At 28.9% G+C, this 17,740-nt stretch overlaps 1 protein-coding gene and 1 pseudogene across 1 annotated transcript in view; both read left to right on the top strand.

Moving 5' to 3' along the window:
* The window catches only part of LOC113377482 (mitogen-activated protein kinase-binding protein 1), a 235,081-nt gene that overhangs the window by 12,590 nt on the left and 204,751 nt on the right, over positions 1-17,740 (top strand). The window lies entirely within an intron of this gene.
* Positions 6,580-7,220, top strand: LOC113377484 (annotated as a pseudogene).

Here is a 17,740-nt window from a genome sequence, read left to right as displayed (position 1 = left end):
CGGGCTGATCATACATAACATTAACGCCCTCACTCCAAATACTAAAAAATGACTCAATCAACTTTTGCATGAAAAATATAAATAAAATTTCATAAGAAATTTCATAGGTTAGAAATACAAATATGTGCTTTAATGGCGCAGATGGAGTCGTTGAAAGATTTATAACCGGCCAATTAGCATTTTAAGAATTGTTGGAATTTGATTTGCTGTTATATTATTTTTTATGGCGTTCTAATACGCCGAACAGATAATCGTGATTGAATTCTATAAATATAAGCTTTTTACTCGAATATTATTTTAATTATCATGAATTTACTTAGCAACAATGTTTCATTGTATGCTACATTCGGTTTTGAAAAAAATCATAATTTAATTTATTAATAAGTTGAACAGAATAATAAATGTTATTCCGCTAAATAAAGTGAAAATTTAATTTAACTTTCGTCGAACTCATTAGCAGAATAAATGGTGAAAACTCATATGTGCAATAATCCAATACACAAAAATAAGGTGATTGAATAATTGGATTGAGCGATATAATTAAAATTTTTATATGAAAGTATTTTGGGAAATATAATCCTTGATTTTAATATAATTTTTTCTAATAAAAATTTTACACATTATGATACTGGAAAAGTTGCCAACCAGATTTGCACGCTTTGTCTTTTGTTCACATTGAGTTACATGATTTTTTTCTAGAAAAATACTTTTGCGTTTAATTTTTATTCTACGATTTTTAATATGAGAAGCATAAGATAAAAATTTCCTTTTTTTGAATATTAGACATTACTTATGTTTTGCCAAAAAATTATTTATACTAGTTTAGGAGAAAATTTGCTTCGACAAATGAATAAACAAACAAGATAGTAACAGCAGAAAAAAGAATAAATAAAACTGAAGTTTTGAACAATTTATTATGGATATCGATTTGTTCGCGTTCACTTTATACAATATTCAAATTTGTTCTTTTATATTAATTTCAATATCAAAATCCACATTCTGATTGAAGTTCTCTGAAAGCTATTACGAATTTAAATAATGTTATCATTTATTTGTTACTGTGAAGTCTAACAGTTTTTTTTATTTGCTAGAAAAATTTTATATAAATAAATATAGAATTAAAATTTTAATTATTTGCTTTATAATAAACATCTGAGTGTCGATTTAAATAATCGTTCTATAATTATGCAAATTTATATGAAAATCGAAGATCGTTTTCGTTAACACATATCATTAATGCCGAATTCCAAATATATGCCAGCAAACACATATACATTCTACCTGGTGTACGACCTCGAAACTGCCTTGACGATGTTTGGAGCAAAATAGAACCGCAAGTTGCAGTTTTTTTTATTGAAAACAATAACGAGATCTGAGCCTCTGAAAGAAATAGATTGTATGGCCTATTATGGCGAGGATATAAATGATATTAGATCGCTTTGGAGTTTCTAACCTTATAGATTGTAATGCTTATATGTTGGTATATCCCGTGTTACATTACAACTATGTAATGGTACAATGGGTGCAATAGAGATGCTGAGAGAAATAGACAGCCGAATCGAGTATTACATTTTATTTTTTGTTTCAAGGCGCTGCTATACGTTATTATTATATGCTCATTTTAGGGATCATTGGGAGTTCTAATATTATTTTAAACACTTTGTCAGACCATAATAATAATAGTAAATAGTAATCTGCCCGGTCCATGGTATGAGAGTAACACAAATCAATGATTTCCTTTCCCTTTCTTGTTTATTATTCCCATTACCATTGTGTTACCGTTAATAACTTTCTATTTACTATTACTTATTTTTTTTCCAAACTTCTGCTTACATGCTTCCTGGTCCTGTGCTTGTGCTTTCAGTTCCTCGTATTTCCTCTTCTCGCGTAAGTCATCAACCATCTGCATTCTTCTTCTTCTCAATACTTTCGGTCTTTCTATTTCACTTTCTACGTAGAAAGCACTGTTCTTGCAGATTAGGTCCGATCCAATTTCCTTTCCTTTTCATGATTGTACTCTGTATAAAATTCTTTCTTTGCCTACTCAACGCTTCTTTATTTGTTACTTTGTCTGTCCATTTTATCTTTTTCATTCGTCTTCAGCGCCACATTTCAATTTGTCAGACTATATATATATGAATATACGATCGTAATTTTAATTGAAGAATCATCATTATTGTAGTAATTCTAATAATAAAAATATATCAAAAGTAAAGTTTGAAAAAGCCACGTACTTAAGACGTGTCATCACATCAGCTCATATGATTATATAGTAAGTTCTAATCGCTGCTTACAAGAAAAAAAAGAGAAAATATCTACCACCTTAGAGTTCTACAGATAATTATGTTGTTTTCTTAATTATTGCATTTAAAATACCATAATATTTCTTTATGTGCACATAAACAGCAAAGGAACAAAAAAATCCATAAAGATACATTAATATTGAAACTATTTCAATCTGTATTACTGGAATAATTGTAAAGCTTACAGCGATCTGAATAATGGTAATTTAATAGGAAGCAATAAATTGATAATTTTCGACTTAGAATTTTTGTAGTTTATTGAGTATCTAAGGTAGATACTTCTAAAGTCCTGAAGTCCTCTACTTTCTAAAGTTCGTTTTATATCGCAAGCATAGTGCAACTGCACAGTATAGCTTACATACATTCTGCTGGTATTTTGTTTTATTTTTAAAATATAAACAATATTTCTATTCATACATATGTATATAGAGTTCATAAGTTGAAATAATATTTATCTGACTTTGTCTGTATTTTTAATGCGTTGTAAATAAGTTGACTTAATTGTAATCTAGCTTAATTTTACGATGTAATGGGGGTGTAATTTACTATTTGATCATTGTGGCATATAATTTTTTATATTTTTGGTTTAGTCATTATTATTGTGGTTGAAATAATATCACTTCTGATCAAATTCTTCGATTTAGAGAAATTTGAAACTACTACAAAATTATTATGATAGGCTTTATAATTTCACAGAACAAATTTTATAAATTTTTATTAAATAAATTTTCACTTTGCAACTTTTTATTTGTATATTTTTGTTGGTTTCGATGTTGCCTGTACATCACCTTCCTTTGCGCTTCGCATATCATTATCGTTTTTTTTTTATTCAAAATCAGGTATAATTTATTATTAATTTTTCAATCAGACAGTATTATTATCAGAAAGAAGTAAAAGCGCATGACTTTGGAAGCATTTTCAAGGGACTTATGATAACTAATTATCAGTTCAATTAATAATGTTGAATAAATTTATATAAATACCTATATAAAAATCTATAGTCGAACATGTTTTACATGTGGATAGCAAAAGATATGAGAAGATTATGGACGGACAAAAAGAGATGATAATAGAATATTTTGAATGCATAATAAAAGTTAAAAGTTCAAAATTGTTTGCAGGTAGAGTCAATCGTTTTTATGGCTATTTACGCTTGAAAAAATATAGTTTGTTATCTATATTTTCAACTGAAAACCGATGTCTATACTGTTTGACATCAGGCTGTACGAGGGGGATATCGATTGATACCTTCTGGTAGAAGGGCATAGGTATATGCACTAGCAAGGAGGACGCTCATAAAAAAGCAAACTGACTAAATTTAGTCTTCGGTTCGAGTTTTATCAGTAAATTTTCATTTCTTAAATAATTAATTTATAATGCAATTGCTTTGAACCTAATAAAAAGTAATAACAATAATAATTTTCACCGTACTGATCATTTTTATATTCATGATCCTATATTGACTTGAATCAGAGATTCCGGGTTCGAGACCCACTTTGAGCAGCCTGTTGTCAAGCAGTAGTGACAACGGTTTTTACTTGGAAATATAAACAGCAATATATGTTACCAAGTGAAAATAGCCCTTGCCCAGCATTGCTGCACCAATAAAAAATCAGCCCTATTAGCTAAATTCTAATAACAAAATCATCAAATATGGATGGATTAACTATTGGGTTACCATCTAAAATTACGAAGTTTCAGCCCAACAAGTTCATAGGATGTAAGGTTCTGATTGCTGTTAAAATATGAGAATAATAAAAAAAGAATATGATCCGATAATATTTCTTTTTCAAATTATTTTTTTCCAATGCGACTTCAATTCAATAAATTCAATAAGATATGTTTATGAAAAATAAATTTATCGGTAAATTTAATATTTTAAATTAGAGTAAAATAGTAACTATTCATTACTTAAATAATAGAGAATTTCATGATATAATATCAATTAACATGAGATTTTTTATCAATTTTACATTTCATAGAAAAGTTTTTTTATTGTTGATTTTTGGAACTATAAACAATATATTTGACGTGGGCCACCAATGATGGTAAAAATGACACCAAATTGGATCAGCGACGCCTTGACATGTCAACACTCGAGACGTTGAGCCCACGTTCAACCATCCATATATGATTTTCGGGCGCGGTATTTTCGATTACGCGTTCTTATGTAAATTTTGGTTTATGCGTTGCAATACTCGGAACAGTAACACCTCGCGACTGAGCCCTCGGGCGATTTTCGTACGCCCTTTTAAAAAAAAAATAAATAAAAAAAGTTACATAATTTATACTTCAAGCGCATTGTCAACTAAGTATGCATCGACCTTAAAATTATTTATAACAAGTGTGTGCTTATGTAAATTATATCATTCTTAGTTTTTGTGTTTTTTTATTTACATTTTATTTTTGTAATTCTATTTATACCGTATATATAATATTACCTAGTAATTTTTTATTTTATTTTTTCGACTGGATCTGGATCAGGGGTCCCGGGTTCGAATCGACTTCGAGGAGCCTGTTGTCAAGCAGTACTGACAACGGTTTTCACTTGGAAATATAGATAGCAATATGTTTCCAAGTAAAAACAGCTCTGATACGGCATTGCTGCACCAATTAATTCATCACATAGAGATGTGACAACTGTTTGGGTTGCCATCTATAATAAAGCAAAAAACAAAAAAAAATATTTTGTATATCCCAAAATACATAGGAAAGTACGAAGATAAGGCAGGTAGTAATTTGCCTAATTCGCGTTTGCCAATCCATTGGTACAGACAAAACATTATTAGGACAAAAAATTTCAGGTTTTCCTGTACTTCGTTTTATGGATCTTCTCTCAAAGATCTAGTCGAAATAACAGCAAAACTATACTGATTTTTACATAGGGTCCAAAGGGGGGATGAAGATGAAGTATGTTTTTTCGAACAAGTTTTCATTTTTGTATTGAGTGCTCTACAATAACATGATCTTTTACCGCATTGCTTTTAAGGGGCACAACTAGTGTAACCGCCTAAAAAAAAGGTGCTTTTTGGGAATTTATATTAAAAAAATACTCTATCAATCATTTCAAAATTTTAGGAATATATTTATATATGTTTCAAGAATACATAGTAAAATTTTTGAAAAAAAAATTAAATATTTTTTAAGTTATCGTCGATCTCCAACGGCGCGGCAAAAAAGGCCCTTCACTGCTGCAGTGATTCCGGCCTTCTACGTGGATGAAATTTAAAAAAAAAATGTTGTTAAACTAAACAATATTGTCTGTAAAATGAACTACGATAAAGAAAAAAAATCAAAAATTGACAAAATGACGGCGTTTTTAAAAAAGAAGTCGAATTTTACCCAAAATTTTGGTCGTTTTTGGACTGCCAAAATTCTATTTTTGATCTGATCAAAAAATTGATAGTTCATTTTACGGAGAACTATATATAGAACATGAAAAAAAAATTGATAGTGATCGGATCATTTGTTTTTGAGTAATCGCTGCAGCAAATTCGGAAAATGCTGTTTCGAGACAAACTCGTTTAAAGATAAAATGATCGTTATGCTATATACATACTATATATATAAGCTCTTTAAATGGCTGTGACTCGAAAACTATTTAAGATATCGATTTGAAATTTTGGTATGTTATTTTTAAAGGTATAACCTATCGAAATATGGAAAAATTGAAAATTTGATTTTTTGAAAATTTCACACTAGTTGTGCCCCAATGAAATGATTATGTTGTGTTGTTTTACATATTTTTAATAATAAAAGTCATTATAAACCATTTTAGTGTTTGTTCCTATTGTTTTTTAACTTATTCTTATGCCTGTCCCAACCGTCCATGGGGATGTGGACAATTGTGACACTCGCCCTTCGTTTGTATTTATTATATAGTACCTTAGAACAGTATTTCCGCATTTCCATGTAGACAAATGTTCAAATTACAATTTAATTTACTTTTCTTCCAGCTAACTGATACATTAACAAAATTATTGCATTAACATTACCAAAAAAGTGGCACAACCGTGCACAGTTTCCTCTACTATCGTCTAGTTCATCCACTAGTCCAAAGAGAGTCATTTAGAAGTGTTGCCAAAATTATGTGTGAATCTTGTATATATCTTTTACAATCGATATATCGTAGTCATAACAACAAATGTTATTCGACAGTTTTTTGTTTTTTACAATTTTCCGGCTCGTATGCACTCGTAAGCAATTGACATATATAATTTATTGTTAAATTTTTGACAATTGCACTTCAGTAAAGAAGTTAATATAATTTTTAACCAAAATGGAAGGCTTTTTAGACTATTTTAAACGAATGAAGAAGCGGCAGATTGTAGACCAAGTAATGACTTTTGGTATAGTCTTTTCCACAGCTATAATGATTTGGAAAGTATCAATGATAGTAACTGGGTGTAAAACTCCCATAGTTGTTGTCGCATCGAGTAGTATGAAACCAGCATTCCACAGGGGTGATTTGTTATTTTTGACATACAATCCTGAAGAACCTGTGAGAGTTGGAGAGATTGTTGTCTTCAAAGTTGATGGAAGGGAGGTCCCTGTTGTACATCGAGTGATCCAAGTTCATGAGAAAAAAAATGGAACTGTTAAATTTTTAACTAAAGGTGACAACAATCGTATAGATGATCGAAGATTATATGCTCCTGGCCAATTGTGGTTAACAAAAAATGATGTTGTCGGAAAAGTTAGAGGATTTTTGCCTTTTGCTGGCATGGTTACGATATATATGAATGAATATCCGATAATTCATTATGCTTTGATAGCCTGTATCCACTGTATCGTATTCTATGTGCTAATCCACAAAGAGTAAGGTGAAAATAGTATTTAGACCTCATTTTATTTATATGTAAAATCTCCGTTAATTTAAAAAAATATTTATGACAATGATATGCTAAATTTATTGAAAATAAAACAGAACGAAACAGAACCTCAAAAGCTTTTATTCATCGAATTCATTCGTATTACACTCTACAAGAAAATTATTTTGCGGAATATCTATTAAAATAATAAATACTAAAATCAATTTTATAAAATAATAGTTATATTTTATTATAAAGTTTTAGTACTACGCTTTCGATTAAGTTCAATCTCTAATAAGATCTTACTGACGGTGTGCAAATAAGTTCAAATTTCTATAAAAGAAATGCAAATTAAATAGTAAGTTGATATTTGTTTTATCTCCATTGGGGTTTTGATTATCGCTGTAATGTGCATATGGAATCTAAATATTACAGATAAATAGCAAAGCTAAATGCAGTTTTCAAAAGCCGTATTCTCTTTGATATAGATGCAAAATTATCTGGAACATTGCTTTTACTTCTAAATCAAATTAGAACAGTTCATTTACCTTTTCTCTAGTAGTATTTATATATTTAGGGATTGGTAAACAGTGGCTTTACATGTTGAGCAAGTCTGCTATTGATTTCGGCGTGAAGGTGCGACAGTGGCAGCAAACGGTTGTCTACTAATTCACCATGTCGCAATCAGTATAATGAATTAACATATTTATAAACCAATTTATTATATTTATTAAGAATTTTATATTTATTAAGCATTTTATAATTTGTTAATTTATTTTTGCCAGCTATTATTTTACACTGATGATGAGACAAGTCACGGTTAGTGCAAAAATAGAGTATAGTGTGTTCATGTTTGCATCAAGCTGAAGAGTTTTTTAAATGATGATTTGTATTCAAGCAGTTCGTTCAGAATTTAACTGATGTAACTAACAAAAGTAAGTCATGCCGATATTGTCTTTATTCATTTTTTTGTGGTATTTGTTTCAACAGCAATAGGAACTACTCAGAATTACATCTTATAAGCTGCTTGTATTTATTTTACATTTTTACAATGACTTTTTTAAATCAGCTACCAGAACTTTTTATTCTATGAGCTGTGCTTGTGCTTACTATGGTACATCCTTACCTTTTTTTACCTGAGAGTGCAACCCAGCGGTCAACTATTCTTCCATTTTATGTGTAAGCTATAATTATTTGATATGTATGTATATCTATTAGTTCTGGCGTATATAAGTTGCATGATTAGCGATTATTATTATTTATAGCGGTTCTAATTTTTTATCTGGATGATTGATTCAAACTCGATGGGAACTTGATTAGATCCAGTCATTAATGAATTAACATTTTTTGGTGTATACAAAAATAATGTATAGTTTTATCTCATGTCTTGATCTGAGCATAAAGAATTGATATTTCTAAAGAATATTTTAGATTTACATAAAGATTGCTTTTTTTATCACAGAAATTACCACGTAATTTTTTTCTTTTTTTTTGTCAATCAACATTTTATTTAAGACGCAGAATATTGAGAATATATTTGAGATATATAACCTTTGGTGGAAATTTTATATAATACAGCTTGATATCCAGAGGGTCGAAGTTGATATCTAATTAAGACTAATTTGTGCTTAACCATTACACCATGACGGGCCAATTTTTCTAATATAAATTTAAAATTATAATTATCAATTGGAGTCAGAAATTTTCATTTTTGTGCAGTTTTTTTTTATGATAAAAGTAATAATATTGTTTACAATATTATCATTTACATTATGCCTATATTTGAATCCTTTTAATTATGTTTCAAGTATAAATATTTGTTTCTGAACTTCTCGTAGGGTAAGTTTATATTAATCGCAAAAAAATCGAAAATGAAAATTTTATATATCTTTACGTTTCAAAGGATTCTGAATATTTTGGCATCCTTAAAAAAAATTGATGCATGTGTGTGTGTACCTGTATGTGTGTGTATGTGCGGATACAAATTTTTGTCGACGATTTTGGGAACACGGGTCAACCGATTTGAATAATTAAAAAAAAAACATTTGATTCGTATTGATGAGGGACGTGCTGATTAGTTTTTGTCAAATGCAGGTCTAGCCGTTTCGAAGATACGGGGCAAAAAGTGCAAAAAATGGCAAGAACGGAGCGTCTAATTTGAATTATTTAAAAAACATTTTATTTGTATTGCCGAAATGAAATGAATTTTTGGAAAGACAAGTCTAGCGGTTTCGAATATCCAATAAATGAAAGTTTTAAAAAATTGGCGGTCATAAATGATCAGTAGATATATGCACATGAAATTATCAGATATTTTATAGAGATTTTAATAATAAGTATAAATTTTGTCTACATTTCTATGGGTCCCATGTCAATGTTTATCCCTTAGACTAGACGCGACGCTTACGCGCTTCTATACTTTGTCTTTGAAAGTTAAAAATTTGCAAAAAATCTCAAAGCAAAAAGAAATCAATTTTTTCAAAATGCAAAATTTTTCCAAAAATTTCAATATATACAAAAATCTAATGGTTTCAAAGTTCTTCTAAAACTTCTTAAGCATTTTTTAAAAATTTAATTTTTGGTACGACAAGTTCCAGAAATTTGCCTTAAGGCACAATGTCATACATCTCTCATTTTTTTATAAAATTGAATAAACGTATAATAAAGTCATTAATAGAATTTTATTATTTTTCCTTGGTACAGAACCCCACTAAAAGCTCGCCTTCGTAGTACTCTAACCCCACGTAAAGCCTTTGTAAGGGTTGGTCGTTCGAGTTCGTTCTTGCATGGACATTTCCGGACTGCACCTATATTTTTGTGGCATCCTGCAACTCACTTCATATAATCGATAGTGCATTGCCCTAATGTAAATAAATGATTCTTTAATTTAGTAATGATTCACAGCGGTTTTAATTTTTTATCTGGATGATTTTTTCAAACCCGATGGAAAAACTTGATTAGGTTCAGTCGTTAATGAATTAAAATTCTTTGGTGCATAGATGGTGTATAGTTTTATCGCATGTCTTGATCTGGGTATAGAGAATCGATGTTGATATAGAATATTTTATCTATTTATAAAAATTAATTTCTTTGTTACAAATGTTATTTCACCATGTTTAACTGAAGATAAAAATGTTGATCATTTATAGAACAAGCAAAGGATTTAATTACATGAGGCAACATAGATGAGATGAGGAAGTATGAACAAATATTTGAAATATTTTTTTTTTATTTTTATGTATGAAAAGAATATTTTTTATAGAAGGAAATGTAATAATGTTGTTCGTATGAATCATTTAACAAAAATTATAATAAGTAATAAATATTAATTGCAATGCCTGTCGACATCTATATTTTATGTTGTTCTTCGATTTGCTTTTATGAATCTATTTTATTATTTACTTTCTACAGTCAAGCTCGTCAATTCATATAATGCGAATTAATGAAAATATTTCATGATATGCAAATGCTTTAATTTAAAGAATTGCGTGTTCGCGCATCGTTTAGCGAAATATTAAAGAGCAGAAAATGGAGCATGTAAAATTTTACTTGAACACTTCTTATCATTAGTCTAATGTTAGCATCAAATTGCATTTTTTCATGATTACAAGCATCATATTCATATTAAACCCGTATAAGATAGTGCCGACATGCCATTTCACTTCGCGGGTAAGTATATTGTCAATATCGTACCCACTAATGTGTGACACCGGTCGCCGACTAGAACTCTATTTGAATAATGTGAAATAACAGTTGATTCACTACTATCTTATTTAACCCGCATTATTTTTCTATATATATATATATATATATATATATATATATATATTTTAGTTTACTCAATATACACAATCTAGTGGCATCGTGCCTTAAGGCAAATTGTTAGTACTTCCCGTACCGAAAATTAAAATTTTTAAAAAATATTTATTTTTTTAAAAAACTGAATATATTAGATTTTTGAAAATTTTGAAAATAAATTTTTTTTTTTGAAAAGATGAGATATCGAAGCCCGTAAGCGCTGTATCGCCGCCTACCGGTTGAACATTGTAAATCTTGGTACGGAACCCATACAAAAAATGTACACAAAGTTTGTACTTATTGTTTAAAACTTCATAAAATATTAGATAATTTGATGCGCATATGTCTGGTGTTCATTTTCCAGAGCCAAATGTCATATCTTTTACTTTTTTTATTGGATCTCCGGAACCGCTGGACCTGTCTTCCTAAAAATTTAATTAGTTCATTTATTCATTATTTTTACACTATCATTAGTTTTACATTATCATTTCACATTCTAAATGAGAATTCATCTCTTACTATCAGTACATTAAAAGCTACCTCATTCACTTTAAATCCTTGTATAATATTAGGGTAAACAATTCTTTTCCGATGTTTTTATTTTAAATATCTTCTATGAAAAATCTGATTGAATTTTAAAATTATGGTCATCAACTTTCAGTAATATATAGCTACATTTCCGATTTCCAATAAATACATAGAGTACTCTACAAAATTATATTACATGAGCAAACAAACAATCAACAATTTAATTTCGAATACTGAGTCTTACAATATTATATAGGGGGGACAATAAATATTCTCACATTCAGCCAAAAATATCCAATATACATGAATTTTTAAAATATATCAGAATTTAGTAATTATTATTAGCAAGATACAAACCAAATACAGAATAATGGTAATTTTATAAAAATACGACTTACTTGATTATGGGTTGTTTAGTTAATTAGACAAACATATTCTGCTACTAAAAAAATTTCTCACATTTTAATTATAAATATTTTCATTTATTAAAAAAAACATTGTAAGTTTGTAAATCAAATTTATAAGAGCTCTATAGTTAATTAAAAGCAAAATTTATTAAATTCAGAATATCTCATTTCATTTGGTTTTTATTATTTGTATAATACTTTTTCTGCAGCATCTAAAAGTTTATACTGTAGAACACATTGTGACATAGAGATAGCGTACTCGTTATTAAGTTTTATGCGGGTTTAACAGTACAGTTAACGTTCGAATATCTTCTGCTAGTAAAGTACATTTTCTTCTTCAGGTAACGTAATTAAACTTACAACCCTTCGGTCTTGTACTTTACCAGATGCCAAATTTTGGAAATTCAAGTAATAAACTAAATTCTAAATTACCTGCGGGAAGGGTTTCTAAGGTATATAGGGATTTGTAACTAAAGTTTGTAAATGTCTTTGACTTTATTTTTGATCTTTTGTTGCTAATACGTTGTTTGACTACTTTTGTTGCCTGGATTTGATCATATTTTGTATTACATTTAAACTTAATTAAAATTATTTATAGTTACTTTCATATTAATGACATTGTTATTCTGAATAGAAGTATGGCATTTGAAGCGTTTTATTTAAACCTGCAGCTGTTTAAAAAAGTAAGCATTTAAGGTTAATGGGATTTAAACTCAAAAAATTCATATTTATAATAAAACAAAGTTGGAAGTAGTTCTTTTGAATGAGCAAACGATTTAAACATATAATAATCGTCATAATTTTTCAGTTTAAATTATCTATTGCAATATTACAATTACTAAATCTTAAGTACAGAAATGATAATTAGAATGCAAATGTTCTATAAGTACCTACTTGCAAATTTATTTAGAAAATTTTACTTATGGTCGTCATCACTTCATTCACTTTGTGTTTTATGTCTAACGTTAATTTGTCTTTAAGATTTGAGCTAATTAGTTTTTGGCAAAGGCAGGTTCAGCCGTTTTGAAGATACGGAGAAAAAGTGCATAAAAGACAATTCAGTTTTTGGTAGAGTTTGAATGATTCAAAAATCATTTTATTTGTATTTACGGAATAAAGAACTGATCAAATATTTGGAACGGCAGGTCCAGCAGATTTGGAGCTCCAATAGAAAAGTAAATAAAAAACGCCTTTTGGCGGTAAAAAATAATCACTAGACATATGCGCATCAATTTTTTAAAAAAGTTAATTTCGAATTCTATTTATTAATTCTATTCTATTATTCACTATTATATTTACAACTGTCCAGTTAAGGGCATTTAGTAAATTTGTGGAATTTATAATTGTCAGCCGTAAAGGGACATTGCATACCTACTATAATGACATGTTGGAAAAACAACTCAATTCTTGTTTTTCCATTCGTTATAAGTAATATTAACAATATTTTAATGATAATAATATAAACTTTACTATTTTTTTGAAAAAAAAAATAAAAATATTTTCAAATTTAAAAAAAAATACAAGTTTTTTAACAAATATCAAAATTTACAAAAATCTAATTTTTCGAAAAAAAAATGTTTTTGTTACGGGAAGTTCCAACACGGGCCTCAAGGCACGATGCTATGCACCACCACTAGTTACATTTTGCATGCATTTTAGTACAATTAATGCAACAAAGAAAAATATAAACAAATTGATTTTTTTGTTTCTAACTTACAATCAGTTGATATAAATTTTACTATTCCATTAATAGTAGCTAATAATAAACATTATCTTAAATGTCAAAATTACTGACAAAACACATATCTCAATTCAATCTAATTCAGAAGATATCACAATACAATCTTACTCGACTAATTGGAAATGTAGCATTTTTGATCTACAATATCGTGGCAATGATAATAATAATATTGTCATTCTGTTCTACCAAATTATCAAACATTTTAACTTTATCAAAATTCCGATTTTCGCATATGCGCACATGTGGTATTCTGGTATTCGGTGCCCGTTATTGTCGCGTTCAGTATTGACTCCGAGCCACGCGTACCTCTTACTAAACACAAAACACCTCTGCAGTCTTTCATCGAACGCCGCGACGTGTGGTCAGCGATTCACGCACTACGAAAACTGAACATTTCAACTGACAATTTAATTTTACGAAATAATTCGACTCGAAGTAAACAGCAATAAGTGACAAAATATATCCATAGTTGCCATATAGAATAATCATTAATATATGCTTTATTAATTATACCTGCCAGGTGAATAGTGACTTGTAAATGTTACTCTCGGACGCATAAAGGTGCATATTAAAACCACTGTGCTTTACCTGTGCTAGTTATATAATGCAAAAAGGTCATATTCGTGATCTGAAGTTTAACATGTGATTAATACTAGAGTGGTTTATTAAATATAATACTCGATTTAGAATTTTACTGATATATCTAAACCGTTAAATTTATACGTAAGTGCAAATTTCGTACGGATATGTGAATTTGATATTTTTCGGTTTGTTGGTTACAATGTATTTGTATATAAACCATCTGAATCTTGTGATGCTTTATGTAATTTGTCCGGAAGCAAAAGCTGTCCTTTCTATGCGTGCATGCTTACAATAATTTTGATATACCAACTACACTTTTTTGTGTAATGTATTTCAACATTTTGTAGGAGAAATTAAAGTCAAGCTGTAATTTAAACAGTATCAATCATAATAGATTTTAAAGTTACCGGAATTGGAAACACAGGATTTACTCATCACTCTAAAGACTTCAAGAATCAAAATTATGTTTTTCAAATCAAACTAAATGTTTATATACCGAGCAGTTTAATTTTTTTTTTTAAATATTGGCGTTTGCAATTGCTCCTCTTCAGTAGTAAATAGTGGCAGTTTTACGCTCAAAGTTTTTGACTTCAATATTTTTGTCATTAATTAATTATCATTAATTAGTCTAATTTGATTTTGAGCAATTATATTGTGAAAACCAAACCAATTATATCACAACAAACAACATATATCAAACAAACAACTATCTGACTATATTCAGTAAAACTGCCAGCAAATTCTTCAGTGTAAAAAAGTTTTTTCCCATTTTTTCGAGAATAAAATTCTTCTGGTTCTTTTTAAATTATATACAGGTAAAATGGGACGACCAGGGGTCAAACAGATCCAATGTTTGATTTTTAATTTTGAAGGGATTTTTAGAAAAAATAGCTACATTATTTAACCAATACAAAACTTTAATTTTATACATTTTTTATAGAGAATAGCACTGTATATAAACTTGATCTGGTATTTTGTCAGAAATATTCATCACCAACAGTAAAATTTCTTTTTTGAAATTATTTTACTTTTTTATTTTCTATTCTCATTGTTTACACCTTTACCAGGGTAAAGGTTCCGTTGGTCCTTTTTACCCCATCAACGTGTGAGCTTTTATAGAGTTTATGTAAAAAAACTACTAATATAAAACATTTTATATTAAGGTCTCGTAAACTAAACAACCGTGCTCACAACCGCAAAACTAACAACGAAGGAAAATACTTCGTAATAAGAATCAAATTTATCACCTTGATAGCTGGTTATATATCTTTTTCCCTCTACTTTGAAAAATTGTTCGAAAAATCTTAACTCTACTTCCTCTACCTGTTTTTGAGATATCGTTGCTGGACCCTTTTACCCGCGGACATTTAAGCCCCGCTCTACCCTATATAAATTATTAATTATATCAAACCATGCCTAGTAAAATATAAATACTCTTTTAACATAAGTATTATCATTAATTTGGTAAATATGGATTAGAAATCGTGATACTTAATAATTGTCGATGATTGGTTATGAACTGCACAATCAATATATTTTACAAGATTAAATACTTGAAGTATGACAACTTTCTTTTATGTGAACAATTATTAAACTTTCTTTTCAAAATAGAGATCTCTAACCTTTTTATATCAAAGCTCTATAAATGTATGCTCTTAGTTGTTAATTTTAATATGATCAAAATATAGTTACATTACTGAAATGTAACAAATTGAATGTAATAATGAATCTTACCTTTATTTGACGGCGTTGTTTATATGGTCTTATACCAAGTAACTCTTGTAAATTCGCGAAAAAAATAATTTGTTACACTATCATCTTTCCGAATTGCAGCGCTTAAAATTTGAATAAAATTTATAACATTGGCTATAGAACCTCTGATGTTCTACTGTCTTTCCATTGAGAATTATTGAAACATTTTAAATACTTTTCAAATATATTCGCATTCATCAAAAGATTTTTCAATAAATAATTTTACCACTTGTGTGCACTATCTTATCACTTGGCCTGCTATTTATTAAAATTCTATAATTTTTTTATACTTTTGCACTGTGAGCTTTAACGAAAACATATCCACGGTGTGTTTAATTTCTTTGTAAACAAAACGTAGAAAAATAAATGCTAATTTGCAAGTAATAACAGACTTTCTACCGTAAAGATCAGCTGCAGTAATATTTATATGCCTCGAGTGTGGAGTTTTCTGAATCTCTTTAATTTATGTATGAATAAATAATGACTACACGGTCACAAAGCATAGCGACAAAATATTTTCTTAACGATTCTCATTTATGTAATGCTTGTTTAATTTGTTAGAAAATAATTGGATTTTTAATTTTGGTAAAACTTGACTCTATTTGCATATATGCATATTATTTTTGCTAACGATGTTTATTATAAAAACATCCTTGTCCACGATGTCACAGTATTTAGATGATTTTTGGATCTCTCTATCGCTCGAATAATATTTCCAAAAACCTAAAATTTATTACCTACCTCGATATTTATCCCGCTTCCTGATCTATTAGTAAATTAGTTATCAAAAATTCAGTGAAGAACAAATCTATCAAAATCAAGATTTTTGTACAAATTTTTGGGAATGTTCTATAGGGGACCAGTTAGCATGAAGAAAAGTAAATTAAATGGTAATTTGAACATTTTTTTTATGGGGATATATTGAAATACTGTTCTTAAATACACTGGATTAGTCATAAAATCAAATTATACAAGATAAGGACGGTTGTGACAGGCATAAATGTAGGTTAAAAACAATAGGTATAAACACCAAAACGGTTTTTAACGCCTTTTATTGTCGCGCCACACAACATAATCATTTAAACAAAGCTGATGAATGTAGTATAACAATATATATCAAAACATATTTTTTTAAATCAAGTTAACAAGATATCTTTGAGAAATCTTTTGTTTTTTTGAATTGAATTTTCTGTTTCTTTTTTTTCGTATTTTGTCTTACAAAAGTTAGATTTTTTTGTCTGTTCAAATTTCTCCCGAAAAGGGCAAGAAATACATATGCCACATAAAACTAAACTATTTGCTGGTAATTAAATACTAATGATCAACTTACAGCAAAATAACAAACAAAGTGATGTATCTATATACAAATGACAATTATTTAAAAGAAAACGAGCAAAAAACTTACTCAAAGGAATGCGGTCTACACATGTTGATGTAGGGCGCAGACTGAATGCAGTAATGGAAACATGTTCGAACAAACATACTTCAGCTTTGAGCCCTATCTCAGAATCGGTATATTTTAACTGTTATGACGTCTGTCACTACCGTACCCAGTCTACTCAAATTGTGTTTATTTTCAGTCAGAAACTTAGGACTTTTTGGTTTATTACATCATGGCAACTTATTAACTTCAATATTTAGTGGAATGATATGTTCGTAATTATATACTCAAATGGCATTCATTCGCAAAATTTGGGATTCAGAAAATTCGTCATACCATATTTTTTGAGCTTGTTGATTAAGGCGCAGACATATGTGTTCGTTAAGAATAGAGATTTTGGATCTCTTTTTACAAGATATCAGACATAGACAAAATAA

Source organism: Ctenocephalides felis, unplaced genomic scaffold (assembly GCF_003426905.1).
Source record: "Ctenocephalides felis isolate EL2017-DRISC unplaced genomic scaffold, ASM342690v1 CF-g0.4_SCAFFOLD_01886, whole genome shotgun sequence".
Classification (NCBI taxonomy): Eukaryota; Metazoa; Arthropoda; class Insecta; order Siphonaptera; family Pulicidae; genus Ctenocephalides; species Ctenocephalides felis.
The sequence above is the reverse complement of the archived record's forward strand: the minus strand, read 5'-3'. Positions and strand labels throughout refer to the sequence as shown.